This window comes from Macrotis lagotis, chromosome 5, assembly GCF_037893015.1.
Source record: "Macrotis lagotis isolate mMagLag1 chromosome 5, bilby.v1.9.chrom.fasta, whole genome shotgun sequence".
NCBI lineage: Eukaryota > Metazoa > Chordata > Mammalia > Peramelemorphia > Peramelidae > Macrotis > Macrotis lagotis.
Window position 1 is genome coordinate 194,321,029 of NC_133662.1, and position 15,196 is coordinate 194,336,224.

The 15,196-nt window shown below is 38.6% G+C and overlaps 1 protein-coding gene across 1 annotated transcript in view; it reads left to right on the plus strand.

The window, feature by feature from the left end:
* Positions 1-15,196, plus strand: part of SLC44A3 (solute carrier family 44 member 3) — a 99,638-nt gene that overhangs the window by 76,073 nt on the left and 8,369 nt on the right. The gene's annotated exons all lie outside the window — the stretch shown is intronic.

Here is a 15,196-nt window from a genome sequence, read left to right on the forward strand (position 1 = left end):
AGTAAATATGGGTCAGACTTTATATATACACATATACACACGCTTATCTTAATCTGTTTTTAAAAGTGCTTTGCTATGCATCCAATGAGCAAAGTATACAGCGTTTGCTATGTGTCCATATTATCTATTCATCATAAGAAAATCAAGGCAATACTCATTTCCTAAGTACTTCTTGTTTAATATGATTGTCACACCTATCCTTGTCTCTCAACGTTGATTTTAGTTTATAAAATCTGATCCAGAACCAGCTGGGCTGATGACTAAGGAAGACGCCTTCATGTATTTTAGTGGTGAGGGTCAGGGGGGAAATGGGACAAGTTGAACTTTCTTGTTTCTTTTTCTTTTTTTTTTTGACAATATAATTCTTGTGAATGGCAAAGCCTGTATTATAGATTTAAAGCAGCATTGTATAATGGGCAGAGTGCTGAAATTGGAGTTAGGAGACACCTGAGTTCAGATGTTGCCCCAATAGTAACTGTGCTACCACAATAAAGATAAATAAGTTTCAGCTCATATGTAAAAATGGGAATAATAATAATAATAATAGTAATAATAATAATAAGGAAGTACCTTCTTCATCATTCTGATGTGAGGATCAAATACAAACCTTAAACCATTATATAAATATCAGTTATTTCTAATAATAATGTTAGTACTACTAGCAATAGCTGACTTTTAAGGCTATAGATTTTCAAACTGGAGGCCCCTGAGCCTAACTCTGTAATTTTACAGATGACCTGAGAGACTGTGCCTTGCCTAGGATCTCACAATTAGGATCTGAGGGCAGGATTTCGACTTAGATCTTACCGATTCCCAACACTCTTTCCATTACACTTTATTCTGACCAGAGCATTGTAGGACTGTTTCTACTGTAGTTATTATTTGCTTGGACCTATAAGAGACAATTGCTGTGGCAGACAAAGCTCTGACTCAGAGTCAGAAAGAGTTGGGTTCAAGTCTTGCCTCTGACGCATCCCGGGGAAGCCTCTTGACCTCTCTTGAGTCCTAGACAACTTTCTGAGACTATAAAGGTGCAAAATAAATTGTTGATCTACATTAGTGAAGAAAGTTCCTCCTCAAGGAGTTTCTATACTTGAAACCATAGGTTATTGAAATTATTATCATATTAATAATGGAGAAGAATCTATGATAGAGAAGTGTCTCCATAAAGTTGATGGAAGAATCACATGCTTACCTTATTTTAAGATATATGTCTTATATATGTATGCATACACATGTATAATATATATATGCTTATATTGTATACAAGTATTCATAAGCATATGTATAGAGTATGTATAATTGTATATAAAATACACAATCACAATGTAAATAATAGCCACAATAATAGCAGCAAAATCTTTTTGCCCTGACTTGAGGTATACACAAGACAGGTTGGCAGAGATAAGGATGCTTTCTGTATCTTCCTACCAAGATTATCTTTTTTTTTTAGGTTTTATTGGACATTTGAGGGTTTTTTTCCCCTTTACATCATAGTCACTTCCCAATACCTTCAAACCCCAACAAAATCTCTTCTAACAGGGCAGCTAGGTGGTCCAGTGGATAGAGCACCAGCCCTGGGATCAGGAATATCTGAGTTCAAATCTGGCCTCAGACACTTAATAATTATCTAGCTGTGTGGCCTTGGGCAAGCTACTTAACCATATTGCCTTACAAAAACCTTTTTAAAAAACCTCTTCTAACAACGAAGTACAGTTAAGCAAAACAAAATGATGTGATGATCATATTTGGCAGTGTATATCTTATTCTATACTTCTAGTCCACCATCTCTCTCTCTCTCTACCAAGAAGAAAGAACTGTGTTTCATCTTCAGGTCCCAGAAATTAAAATTGATCATTGCATTGATCTGAATTCTAATGGTTTTTAATGTAATTTTCCTTTAAATTCTCAAGCTAATTGTGTGTTTTGTTTTCTAAAGTTATCACCTAACTGTGATACTGCTATGTAAAGCAAATATGATGACTGGGGTGCTAATAAAATTACAGCCAATGATGGTTTCAGAGCCACATTTCTGCTTTTGGCTGTGATGTGGGATTGCACTGGAGCCAGTTAGTAGTTAAGTGCTCTGTTTCATTGACCAATGGTCAGAGTCAGGACAAGATGAATCAGATTTACTTGGTGCCAACAGCAGAGTTTGTCTAGTTCTCTAGGGTTCTATCAGCTCTAAGATCCTAAATAAATACAAGATCGTTATCTCTCTTCACCCCAGAGCCCTGACTTTCAAAATATATTAGTCAGCAGGGTCCCCAAACAGCTCATTGGAACCATCTCAGCCCTTGTCTGATGCGATTAAAAACTTGGTGGTAGCTAAGAAGTATTTAGTGATACACATCCAACGCCCCCGCCTTCCTCTCCACCCCATACTTTTTTTTTGGCTTTCAAAGCACATAATGTCAGCTTCTGTCTCAAGAGTCTTTGTGGCAGAGACTTCACTTTTTAATATTTCAAAGCCTTCTTCTGTTAACCCGATTTCAATGAACCTTTTTTTTTTCACCATCCATCAATAGTGCAAGGGTATTCCTTCACTTTTCCATTTGGAGCTTTGGTTCATCCTCAGCCAACTGGCAGGTCTTCAGTTACCCTTGTCCATGGGGCAGCACGTGCATTCGGGAAGAAAGTACGAATGATGTGGGGTTTCTTTATCCAGATGCCCAACATGATTTAAAAGCTTTAAAGAGACCTGGTCCTTCTGGAGCAGACATTGCCAGAATCAGGATGCCTTGTTCTCAGAGACTAAGCTAGCCAAATAAAGCTATTCTTTTAAGAGTTTGCATGTAATTAAAGCAGTCATTGTAAATTCAATTTATCCTCTTATCCATGTCTATTCTGGGGGCACACAGCTAATCTTGTGAGGATGGATATGCTATGTGTGTGTATGCATATCAGGCAAAAACATACATTTGTGTGTGTGTGTGTGTGTGTGTGTGTGTGTGTGTGTGTGTATATATATATATATATATATATATATATATATATATATATATGATCATTTGCAGGAAAAATTCTCTTATATCCACAGTGCAGCTGTTTCTAGCCAAATGGTGCTTATCCCTAGTTTAAATAGAAAGGAATTGAGGAACCAAATAAGTATACCATTTGCCAGGGACCATGAAATGTCTCAAGAGCAACAAATAGAAACTGGTAACAGAAACTCATTCCATTTAGAGCTGAAAGGGATTTTAGAGGTTAACTATCTCATCCTAAATATTTTTTCAAGTGAGTAAACTGAGACCCAGAGAAGTAAACAGACCACAGGGTCTTTGGTTTTTACTTTTTCCATAATACCACACTGCCTTGCTTTTGGCTCCATGACCTTTTATAGCCATGACTTTGAGCTATCTGGGACAGCCCCACCAACCACACTGCTGAAACATGGGCAGAGCTCAGGAATCTGAGACTAGAACCACTTTGGATCATAACATTCTTTTTTTTTAAATTATTTATTGTGAATTTTACAATTTTTTCCCTAATCGCACTTCCCTCCCCTCCCTCCCACAAAAGGCAGTCTGTTAGTCTTTACAATTTTCCCATGGTATACACTGATCTAAGTTGAATGTGATAGGAAAGAAATCATATCCTTAAGGAAGAAAAATAAAGTATAAGAGAGATAGCAAAATTATATAATAAAGTAACAGGTTTTTTTAAAAAAATTAAAGGTACTAGTCTTTAGTCTTTGTTCAAACTCCACGATTCTTGCTCTGGATACAGGTAGTATTCTCCATCATATATATATATCCCAAAATTGTGCCTGATTGTTGCACTCATGGAATGAGCAAGTCTGAGATTGAGGACCATAAGATTCTTGAACTCCATCTGTGACAAAGATGAGGGAACAGCCATCAGAAAGTCCTTTTAAGTAGTTTTTGGCTTAAAATTTCTTCACCAAGAACATACAAGAGTAAACCAACATAGAAAGGAGAGTAGAAAGGAGTAAAAGATATATATACATGGAATCGCCCACTTAGGTGCTGTTTTTTGTTTTATTCAGGCATTTCAGTTGTGTTCAATTCTGTGACCCCATCTTGAGAAAGATACCAGAGTGGTTTTCCATTTCCTTTTCTAACTCATTTCAAGATGAAGAAACTAAAGCAAATAGGGTTAAGTGACTTGCCCAGTGACCCAAGTCACTAACCAAGACACAAACTTGTGGTTATTGGGTTTCTACCAATCAGACATAATTATCTGACTGCTTCTAAATGAATTATTCATGAATGTTCAGTTTGGTGTTTCTTCCCAATTTAAGTTAACTAGCAACTATTGAGTTTCTCCTATTTGGCAGGTATTAAGAATACAAAGAAGGAATCTCTGCCCTTAAGAAACTTATCCTCTTTTAGGGAAGGAGACAAAACAAACACACATAGTGTGTGTGTGTGTGTACATGTGTATGTATACACATGGAAAATTAAATACAAACTATGTATAATTTTGGAGGGAGGAAAGGACATGAGTAGCTGGAGGAATCAAGGCCGACTTCTTGTAGAAGATGACACTTGGGTTGAACTTCAGAGGAAGCCAGGGATTCTGTAAGGTGCCTGTAAGGGAGTCCATTCCAGGTGTGGAGGATGGCCTATTCAAAGGTCTGCAGACAGGAGATGGAATGATGAGTGCAAGGAATGGCAGGAAGGCCATTGTGGTTAGAACATAGGAGAATGTTGAGCGGCAAGTAAGCCTGGCTAGAGCTAGTCTGAAAAGGAGAAGTTTGCATTTTAGTGTAGAGGGGGGGAAAAATTGGTTTCTTCTTTTAGCTATCTAAATGGATGAGGAAGACAAAGCTATTGAGGTTGTGATTTATGAACCAAAAGCAGTTATTGAGTGTCTAATGGATGCCAGCATTATGCTGGGAATACAAAGACAAAAAAATGAAATAGTCCCGGCCCTCAGGGAACTTCCATTCTAATGGGACCAACCACATGTATATAAGTTCAAATCCAAATACTTGGTAGCTGTCTGACCCCTAGAAAGTCACCTTACCTCTCTCTAGTCCTTGATTTCCTCATCTGTAAAAATAAGGGTTTGGATTTGATGATTGCAGTTTGAAATCTATGATCCTATAACCCTCTCAAAATATTTATTGTTTAGGGGGTAAGGTCAGAAGCTGCCAAAGAAAGGATTTAAACCAGGTCTCAACTAACTACAAGTCTTTCTAGTACTTTTTGTATATTTTAAAAATCTATTTATACTGTATATATATGCATGTGTGTGTGTGTATGTAGAATATAGATATGCATATATAAAATGTATATAGATATAGTCTATATATAAATGTAGAATATCTATACATACATAAAATGTATGCCTCTTGAGGTCAGGAGCTGCTTCATCTTAGATTTTGTATTTCCAGCCTGGCACAATGCTTGGCAGTATTTGGTATTTACAGGTATGTTTGTACAGTGTATAATTTGACTATTAACAATATGGTGGATTTCATAATCTCATGTAGCTACATACTGATGAATATTTAACAACTAGCATTCTAAGAAAGAGAAAGCTACATAGAACACACTTCGGATTTAATCTGGATTTAAAAAATTTTTTTTTGAGAAATTCATTATTTAATTTTGGGGGTGTTTTATTTATTTATTTTTCAGCTATATGCAAAGATAGTTTTCAACAATCATTTTTTTGGTAAGGTTTTTGAGTTGCACATTTTTCTTCCTTCTTCCTTTCCCTCTCCCCTTATCACTTCCCCCCCCCCCCGACAAAAAGCAGTCTAATATAGATGATATATATGTAACTATATCCATCACTTTCTTAAATCAGGACAGTTAAAAGAACAATAAATTTAGCACTGATTGGTAGCATTTGCCAGTTTCTAAGGCATAAATGAAAATTTAACCATTGGGTTAGAGTTGGTTCCAGCACATCCCTGTCCTTATTGTTGTCTCTTTTCTTAATCCCTTTAATGTCTAAGACTGTGTCCATGGCACATCCTCGGCCTCCAAATCCAGTGCTCTTGCCACAGAATTGGGGAACAGTGGGGTATAAATGGTAAGATAGCTTGATCAAGTTGGTTGATTTGAGCTGAATGGCTAGAATAGCCTCTGATGTCATTGAATCCAAGAGAGGTTTGGGAAATGCAACCTCAAAGGTTCAGGTGCTATTAATGATTTCAGATGAAAGCAGAAAAATGCTAGATGACAGTGTGATTCAGGAGAGTGATTCAATGGAATTAGAATCCTAGGGCTTTGAGTTCAAGTTCTGCCTGTTCACACACAAATACACACACACACATTTGTGTGAATCACTTGCCTTTTCTGGACCCTTTAGATGCCATGTAGCCAAGTAATACCAAGTAACATAATTTGGGTTGTTTCCTTATCTTTAAAAGTGGAGGGTGGGGTGACTAGGTGACGCAATGGATAGAGCACCAGGCCTGGGGTCAGGAGTACCTGAGTTCAAATCTGGCCTCAGACAATAATTACCTAGTTGTGTGGCCTTGGGCAAGCCACTTAACCCCATTGCCTAGCAAAAAAAAAAAAAAAAACTTAAAAAAAATGAAGGAGGCTGGATCATTGGATCTTAAGCATTCCTTTTCCATTATAAATCTATTAACCTCAGACTATGTTTTACCGTCAAAAAAACAAAAAACAAAAACCTAAGACTATGGTTATAGTAGTAAGATGGCACATTGAGCACAGTGCTGAGCTGTAATCTGGAGGACCTGAGTTCAAATGCTGCCTTAGACACTTAATAACTGTGTGACCCTGGTTAACTCACATAACCTTATTTGCCTCAGTGTCCTCATCTGCAAAATAAGCTGGAGAAGAAAATGGTAAACCACTGGTATTTCTGCCAAGAAACTCCAAATAGGGTCACAAAGAGTCAGACACAATTGAGCAACAATGACAAAAAAATAATGACTCCTGTTGCTAGATTGCTAGTGGCAAAATGATAGTGCTCTGAATTTTAATTGGTCATGCTGAGAACTCCTGCAGATTCCCATCCTCCCCCACCTCCTGTCCCATCACCAGAATAATTCTGACTTTTAACCCTCACCTACAGTCACCTTTTGTCCCCATTGCTCAGAAGCAAAGCAAAGCAAGTTCACAGCGCCTCAGGAAGAGGAGACTGGGAAAGTTGCCCATAGCACTGAAACAGTCATCTGCTTCAACTCTGAATATGATTTTGCCTGACTTTCATAACTTTCAGTTTCTAGCAGTCACTCTGCCTTGGAACCTTCTCATCACAAAATTTCCTAGTTAGACTGGAAATGTACTAAGGGAAAGCCCATCTGTGGGCTCTGAGCTGTGGGAAAACCTTGGGGAAGTCAGTAAAATACAGATTCCTAATAAACTAGGAAGCATGGGAGAGAGGACAAGGCTTTGTACTTGAACCATGCACCGTAGATGGACTGGAGAGTGGGGTGGGATAGTGTTGATCTCTTGTTCCCCTGTAGTCAATAGACTCCACAAGCCAATTGTCCATGGAAGAGGAGCAGTCAAGGTCCACATCTTGTGAGACCCCTAGCTAGTTTTCTTTTCTTTCTTTCTTTCTTTCTTTCTTTCTTTCTTTCTTTCTTTCTTTCTTTCTTTCTTTCTTTCTTTCTTTTTTTAGATTTTTCAAGGCAATGGGATTAAGTGGCTTGCCGAAGGCCACATGGCTAGGTAATTAATTATTAAGTGTCTGAGGTCGGATTTGAACCCAGGTACTCCTGACTCCAGGGCTGGTACTCTATCCACTGCACCACCTAGCCGCCCCTCCTAGCTAGTTTTCAATCTCAATTCTGCTTCGTTTCTAGCTTGTATGACCTTGGGCAAGTATCCAGAGTCATCTCCACTCGTCCTGATTCATATCTGGCCTATGAAGCCAGGTGGTTCAGAGGTGAAAGTGAGACTGGTGACAGCATAGCTGCCCCTCACTCAAATCCAAGTCACATGCTTGTCATGGCATCTCCTCCCTGATGTCATGATCTTCTTTGAGAATGAAGGACAAAAATTATTATAAAGAAAACAAAACAAAATTAAACATCCCCACCCTCAAGACGCTTAAGTTTGATTGTAGGAAAAACAATATATACATTGATTACATGACAAAGTAATTTTCAGGGTGAGGCAGAGTGCCAACAATTGTTGGGGAGAGTCAGATTCAGGAAAGCCTCTTGAAGGGAGGGAAGGGAAAGGTGAAAAATGAATATTCTAGACATGGGGAGCACAGAGACAAAGAGAACATTTTAAGAGGTAGCATATTGCTAGTGGATAGTATTAGACTTGGAAATGGAAAGAATTGTATTCAAATTCTGCCTCTCACAACTAGTATTTGTGTAACCCTGGGCAAGTCATTTAGTCTTCTATGTACCTCAAGCAATTTCAAGGTTTTATCTGTTAAAAAAAAAAAACACTTTTTTGATCTTCCATGGGAGATGGAGTTCCCCTCTCACAGAATCTGACAGCCTGTATTACATAGGGCAGCGAATTTCAGAATGACAGGTTCAGCATCTCTAGGGTTTCTTCCAATCCTAAAATCTATGATGCTGTGATCTTTTATCAGATTTGGTCCTAGAACATAGCAATCACCCTTGGGTTTGATGTTTTTCCATTTTTTCTCAGTTTCCATCATCATCAATGGGGCCAAGCAAAGGCTAAAATAAGATGCATTTTGATAGGCTTTTGACTACTCAGAAGGGAAATGTATGACAAGCTAGGGATTCATCTTGGAACTCTCCACAGATCTAAGAAACACAGAGGGCAACAAACCTGACTCGCCAGCATTACAAGCTTCCTTTTATCAGTCCTCTACTGATAAATTCATAGTTGAAACCACCAAAAAAAGCAACAGGATTATGGACTCCAATTCCTAGATCTAGAACAAGAGGGACTTTAGATGTCATCTGATCATTTGAATTTCCTAAAAGGATATAAGTTATTTGTTCTGAGTTACAGAGATATTAAGTGAAGTAGGTAGAATTTGAACTCAGGTTCTATGGTCCTAAGTTCAGGAATCTGCTCTACCATCAATCAGTCAATAAATATTTATTAAGATTTGAACACCACCCCTGTGATTCCAAATCTAGTGCTCTGCTTTGATCCTGCATCGGAGGCTTCGATTTCAAATCTCTACTCTACCACTCTCCATCTGTGCAACCTTGCATAAGTAACGACCTCTGTCTGCCTCAGTTTTCTCATCTGTGAAATGAAGGGTTTGAATCAGATGAACTCTCAGAGACTTTCTGGCCCTATATGCTTTAATTCTGCTTTGTATGTTCACCCGGATCCTGTGTTTCTGGCACCTAGTCAAGTTCCTTTCACTATGTTAGCGGGGAGAAGAAAAGTGAATTCAAAAGGAAGTCAGGACTATCATCAAATACAAATGGCTGGACCTCTCCCTGAAATAGCTGCTGCTCCAGGCTCCAGAACACACTCACACACTCTCATATACAGACCTGTACATGCCCTTTTCTACACATTTCTATACTCATACACACTTGTGAACACGTGCACATGCTTGTAAACATACTCATTTACACACTTATAGGCTCTCATATAGATAGATATAGATGTGTGTAAATATACATGCTAATATACATAAATGTTTTCCCATATGCACTTGTCTATCCATACACACACTTGTAGATTCACAATTATATGTATGTATATATATATATATATATATATATATATATATATACACACACACACAAATACATGGAGATACATTTATATATGTATATATATTCCCATACAGAAGTACCATATACTCTGGCTTACAGACTCATTCACATCCTATTTTACACATACTTGTGAATATATATTTATATAGATACAAGTCTACCCATATACACACTCATATGGATAGATAAGTGTGTGTATATACATGCTTACATACCCACACACAACTCTCTGAACAGAAGGACCAGAAAGAGGCTAAACTGGTGGACTCTTGTTCTTTGGTGCTTGAAAAGGGAAAAAATCTGTTGCCATGGTAATCATCTTTCAGCAGCCTCATTTTCTTGAAGTATCGGCCTGGCCTAGGGAGTCCAGCTGTCACACAGAGCAGGCATTATCCTCAGGAAACAGGGCCCTTTCCACATTTACAGCCTGGCCTTCAGCCACACAGTTTTCCTCATGGAGCTGCCCAGGGCAGCCTCTGCCTCGTCAGCCTGGCTAACCCTGTGTTCTCCAGCTCAGAAGGGGACCTGCAGTAGTCTTTTCAAAATGTATAGTTTGGAGAAATACATAAACGTTGTCATTTGAGCCATCTCTGATTCCCTTCCCCCCATCCTATCCCACTCCCCTCTCAGTCTAGAGTAAGATGCCTCTGATTCCTCAAGGCTCAAAGCAGAGGGTCCACCAAAGTGGTATGATCTGTGTTTCCTGGGACTTCTTTGTAAAGACAGGATGGTACAGGCAATGAGGGAGTAGGGAAGTAGTGATTTTTACTCTCTAGAGGATTCTGACTTACTTTATCTTTCTTCTATTAGTGTCTTAAGACAGATTTTTTTTCTTTTCAGTTGGGATGGGGGAATGGAAGAGAGAGAGAAAATAAATGTCAGTAAACAATTAAGGCTACCCTCACCTTGTCTGAATTTTACCCTACCACTCACTGTGGCCCAAGTTTTCTGCAAGGATTAAATGAGGTATAAGAAGGCAGTGTGGTAGAATACAAGGAGATCTGGTCTTGAAGACCAGAAGACCTAGATTCAAGTTCTCTCTGTGAATAAAAACTGGCTTTACTTTGCATCCCCAGCACTTCAGGAAATGGACACAAAATAAAAATCCTCAGTGACTATATGACCACGCTCTCTCTGTGGTTTTTCTAGGCAGCTGTCCAAGATTCTGAATTGCAAAGAAGACTCTGATCTGCATTACCCAGTCCTATACCTAACGTGTTTTTGCAAATGAAAAAATATTGTAGAAAGATAGGTTTGTTATTCAATAAGAACAAAAGTCCATGGAATTAATTCTCTACATTGTAGCCAGAAGTCATCTAGTCAAAAGGAGCCAAACAAAAAAGAGCTCTCCAGTTGTTGTTTAGATGTTCATTTCTTCATGATTCCATTTGGAGTTTTTTTGGCAAAGATACTGTTTTGCTATTTCCTTCCACAACCTATTTTACAAATGAATTAACTGAGGCAAACAGGATTAAGTGACTTGCCAATGACAAGCAGCTCATAAGTGTCTGGATTTGAACTCAAGTCCTCCTGATTCCTGGCCTGGTGCTCTATCTGCTATGCACCTTGCTGTCCCTTCAAAGACTATGAAATAGTTGTTTGCATTGCTTAATAAATATTTGCTAAATGAATGAAGCAACTAATCTAGCTTTGACTCTTATGTGGAGTTATATTGTCACTTATCTCAGCACTTGAAAAATTTTTTCATTTCAGATCATCCCATGTTCTTCTTTGTACCAGTCATAAATGCACAGGCCCTCCATGACTTCATAGGCAGATGTCAGGAATTTCTGGGGCTAAAAAATTCATCTCCCTGTGATAAGACTCTCTGTACTTGGCAAAGGCAGTCCATGGGTAATAGACACATGATCCATCATCGGGTCATACTCCAATCCTTTCCATTTTCGTAGGACCTACCAAATAATCCATTTCCATTAGCTAAATGCTTATTACAACTTTTACAGAAGCATACAATTTATGAGTTGCCAGGAACCTTCCAATTAGTCCAGTACTAAAGCTGATGCAGCAGTTCCTTCTCTTGAATTCCCTAATCAGTAGTCTACCTGCTTCTGCTGGAATACAACCAAAGATGAAGAATGCCTGTCTCATGAGGTAGCCTCTTCTATCCTTTTCACAATACTTTTGTATTATCCACTTATTACCATTATCCATTTACTACCACAGTTTATTCAACCATTCCCCTCTCAGTAAGGGCCAACTTTCCTTCCAAGTTCTTTGCTATGAAAAGAATGTCTGACAGGAATATATTTTATACCTATGGATACTGTCCTTCCTTTATCAAAAATTCAGGTAATAAATGTTGTAGACTCTCAAGCTTACTTACTAACAAAATGGAGGCCTTAACTTGTTTCCATTTCAAGACCCTGACCAATGCATGAAAATCTCCAGAACCTGATAGACCCATATAGCAACCACCTGTTTATCTTCACCTGAAGACCAGCACATTCCCCCATTCACTACTTCCTTTGATTTCTTGCAGCCAACACGATGGGTAATTTCTGGAGACAGCAGTTGACGAATGCTAGAATCAGATAGACCAAAGGATTTCTGATGGAGCAACCCTTCTGGGGAGTTTGTGAGCAAAAGAGGGCTCAGAATTTAACTCAGAAGTGAACGAATGAAGTACTTATTGTGTGTTTACTATGGTGAAAGCCTTTAGCTAAGGTTTGGAAATAGAAACAGAAAGGCAAAACTGTCCCTGCCCTTGTGTGATTGCACATAAACGTGTTACAGGAAATTAAACAAGGAACTTGTTAGTTCATTTTGTTGTCAGGGCTATGTGATTTCCCTGGTATTTCATTTAATTCGGGACGAGCACATGAATAACAACATCACAATTTTGGGAACCAAGCAGTCTTTCATAACATATTCTTGGGCTGTAGCTGATTATTTATTCTTATGGTACATTTTCAGATGCCCTATGAAATGGTCATTTTTCTGACAAACTAAATGGACTAATTCTTGTCAGGAGCTTTCTGTCATAACTCAAGCATTTGGGGATTTGGGGTCCAAACCTGTGATTCCATTGGCATATAGCATTCCCTAGAAGGAACCATGCCCTGATACAATTTAGTTACTGTTATACCATTTAGAGCCCTACAGGGTGTTTTAGGGCTCTAGGAGGTTAAGTGACTTGGCCAGGGTCACACATTCCTGTTAAAGGCAGGACTTGAGTCTTGGGAGTTTTCTAGTCTCTTAAATCGCTTCTCTGTGTACTGTTCCTTGCTTCTTCTCACCCTCACATTGCACAAAAGGAAGTAGTTATTGCTTTGAGCCAGTGAATACCAGGAATCCATTCCAAAAGGAAAGTTGATTTCTTTTTCCTGTCAAGCTCTTGGTAAATGTCTTTGCCCTCTGCCTAGAGGAGGTTAATTCTGCTTACATCTATGAAAAGAGGAGCTATGTGAGGTATAAACCTATTATCAACGCGGGAGGGCAACTAGGTAGCATAATGGATAGAATGCCAGCCCCGGACTAAGAAGAATCTAAGCTCAAATCTGGTCTCAGAGGTTTACTAGCTGTGTGACCCAGGGCAAGTCATTTAATCCTGTTTACCTCAGTTTCCTTATCTGTAAAATGATCTGGGAAAGGAAATAACAAATCACTCCAGCATCTCTAGGAAGAAAACCCCAAATGGTATCAAAAAGAGTCATAAATAGCTGAAGTACAACAATATCACTGTGAGAAATTCCTGATATGACAACTCTTATTCAAGGCTGATCCACAATTCATCAGCAACTTATATATTAGTCTTTGAGAGATGACATACTTGAGGAAGTATTGGAACAGATTTCCTCCTGGTTCCAAGACCAGGACTCCATTTCTTTTTTGGATGGATCTTCTGTAAAGTATTTATACAGAGACAGAGATAAGTTCCAAATATGAAATATTAACAAGCATTTATTAATTGCCTAATAATGTACCAGGCCTTGTGCTGGTGGCTACAAAGAAAACAGTCCCTTCTCTCAAGGAGTTTTCAGTCTAATGAGGAAGACCACGCACACATAACTATGGACATACAAGATAGATTCAAGAAAACTTGGAGGAAATCTCAGAAGGAAGGAATGAGTATTAAGGAGAAAGAGGAAGGACTCTTTGTATAAGATGGGATTTAAACAGTCTCAAAGGAAAACAGGAAATCTAGAAGAGAGGTAAGAAGGGAGAGGATTCCAGGCAGTTAAAATGGCCAGTGAAAATACGTGGAGAGTTTAACAGAATTTGGATGAGTTTCAACTTCCTTGACCTACACAGAAGGAGTCTTCACAATGATGAGTTTCTACGGCCATTTGAATTATTGAATTATAACAATTAAAGGTTTACAGTGTTTCTTTCCAAGAAGAAACTGTTTCAGTTTCCTGAAAGAGAAAATTCTGACTTGTGGTTAAAATGAGAGCAATGATAGGGCAGTGCTGGCTTTGAGGTTAGATTGAAGGTGAAAAAGCATTTTCTCCATGGCAGATCTAGTATTTCTCTCTTCCTCCCTTTCTGTGTTTTTCTGTCTCTGTCTCTCTTTCTCTCTCTCTCCCCCCCATCCTCTTCCTCCTCCTTTCTCTCTGTTTCTGTGTCTTTCTCTCTTTCCCTCCTCCCTCTTTCTGTCTCCCTCTCCCCCTCTTTGAGGAGTGAATTGTACCCTTTCCCTTCTCCTTAATTTCTTTGGGGCTTTAGGGCAAGAGGTTGTAAATAAGAAGGGAGGTGGATTGCAGGACACATCCGCTTTGGATAGCTGAGTTAACTGTGGACCATTCCTGTGGAAACAGTTCAGTGCCCCAAGGGGTGTACTCCTGCTCAAATATTCACTACAGAAGTAAAAGACAAATAGTACAAGAAAGAGATCGGATTTTTTCATTACATTTTTTAAAAGACTGGTCACCATGAAAGATTTTTTATATACTCTGATTCTTTCTGGAGAAGATCAGAATAAATATAATGAGCAAAATATTTTGTTGGGAATTGATTCAGTGTATATACATATATATATATATATATATATACTACCTTTGAGTCTATATCAGCGTCAAATAGACCACATATCCTCATTTACACAGAGGCAGTATGAAACAGTGAAGAGAGAGAGAGTGATTTGCACCATAGGGAAATCTGGTTCAAGTCTTATGTCTAGCCCAGTGACTCAGGACAAATTGCTTAACCTCTGAGTGTTCCAGATTACTTTCTAAGGCTATAAGTTGCAGAAATGGTTACTAATGAGAAAAGTATCCTTATCAGGAGTTATCTACAGCAATGAAATCATCCATCTGGAGGAAAACAACCCAACAACAACAACAAAAAAAAAGCCCTCTTAGTTACACAAAGGACTTGCACATCAGAGGACCATCGGATTGATGATTTGAACTCAGAAAGTTGATTCCTTTTAACTCCAGACCTGGTCTTCTATCAACTCCCTAATGATTAGAGCTATCCAAAACTGGGGATGATTTGCCTAGGAATGTAGTGAATTTCTTCTCACGGAAAGTCTTTAATCAAAGGTTAAATGACCACTAGGTGGGTGTATTGTGGAAATATTTTGTGTAAGATGGGTAAGACCTTGAG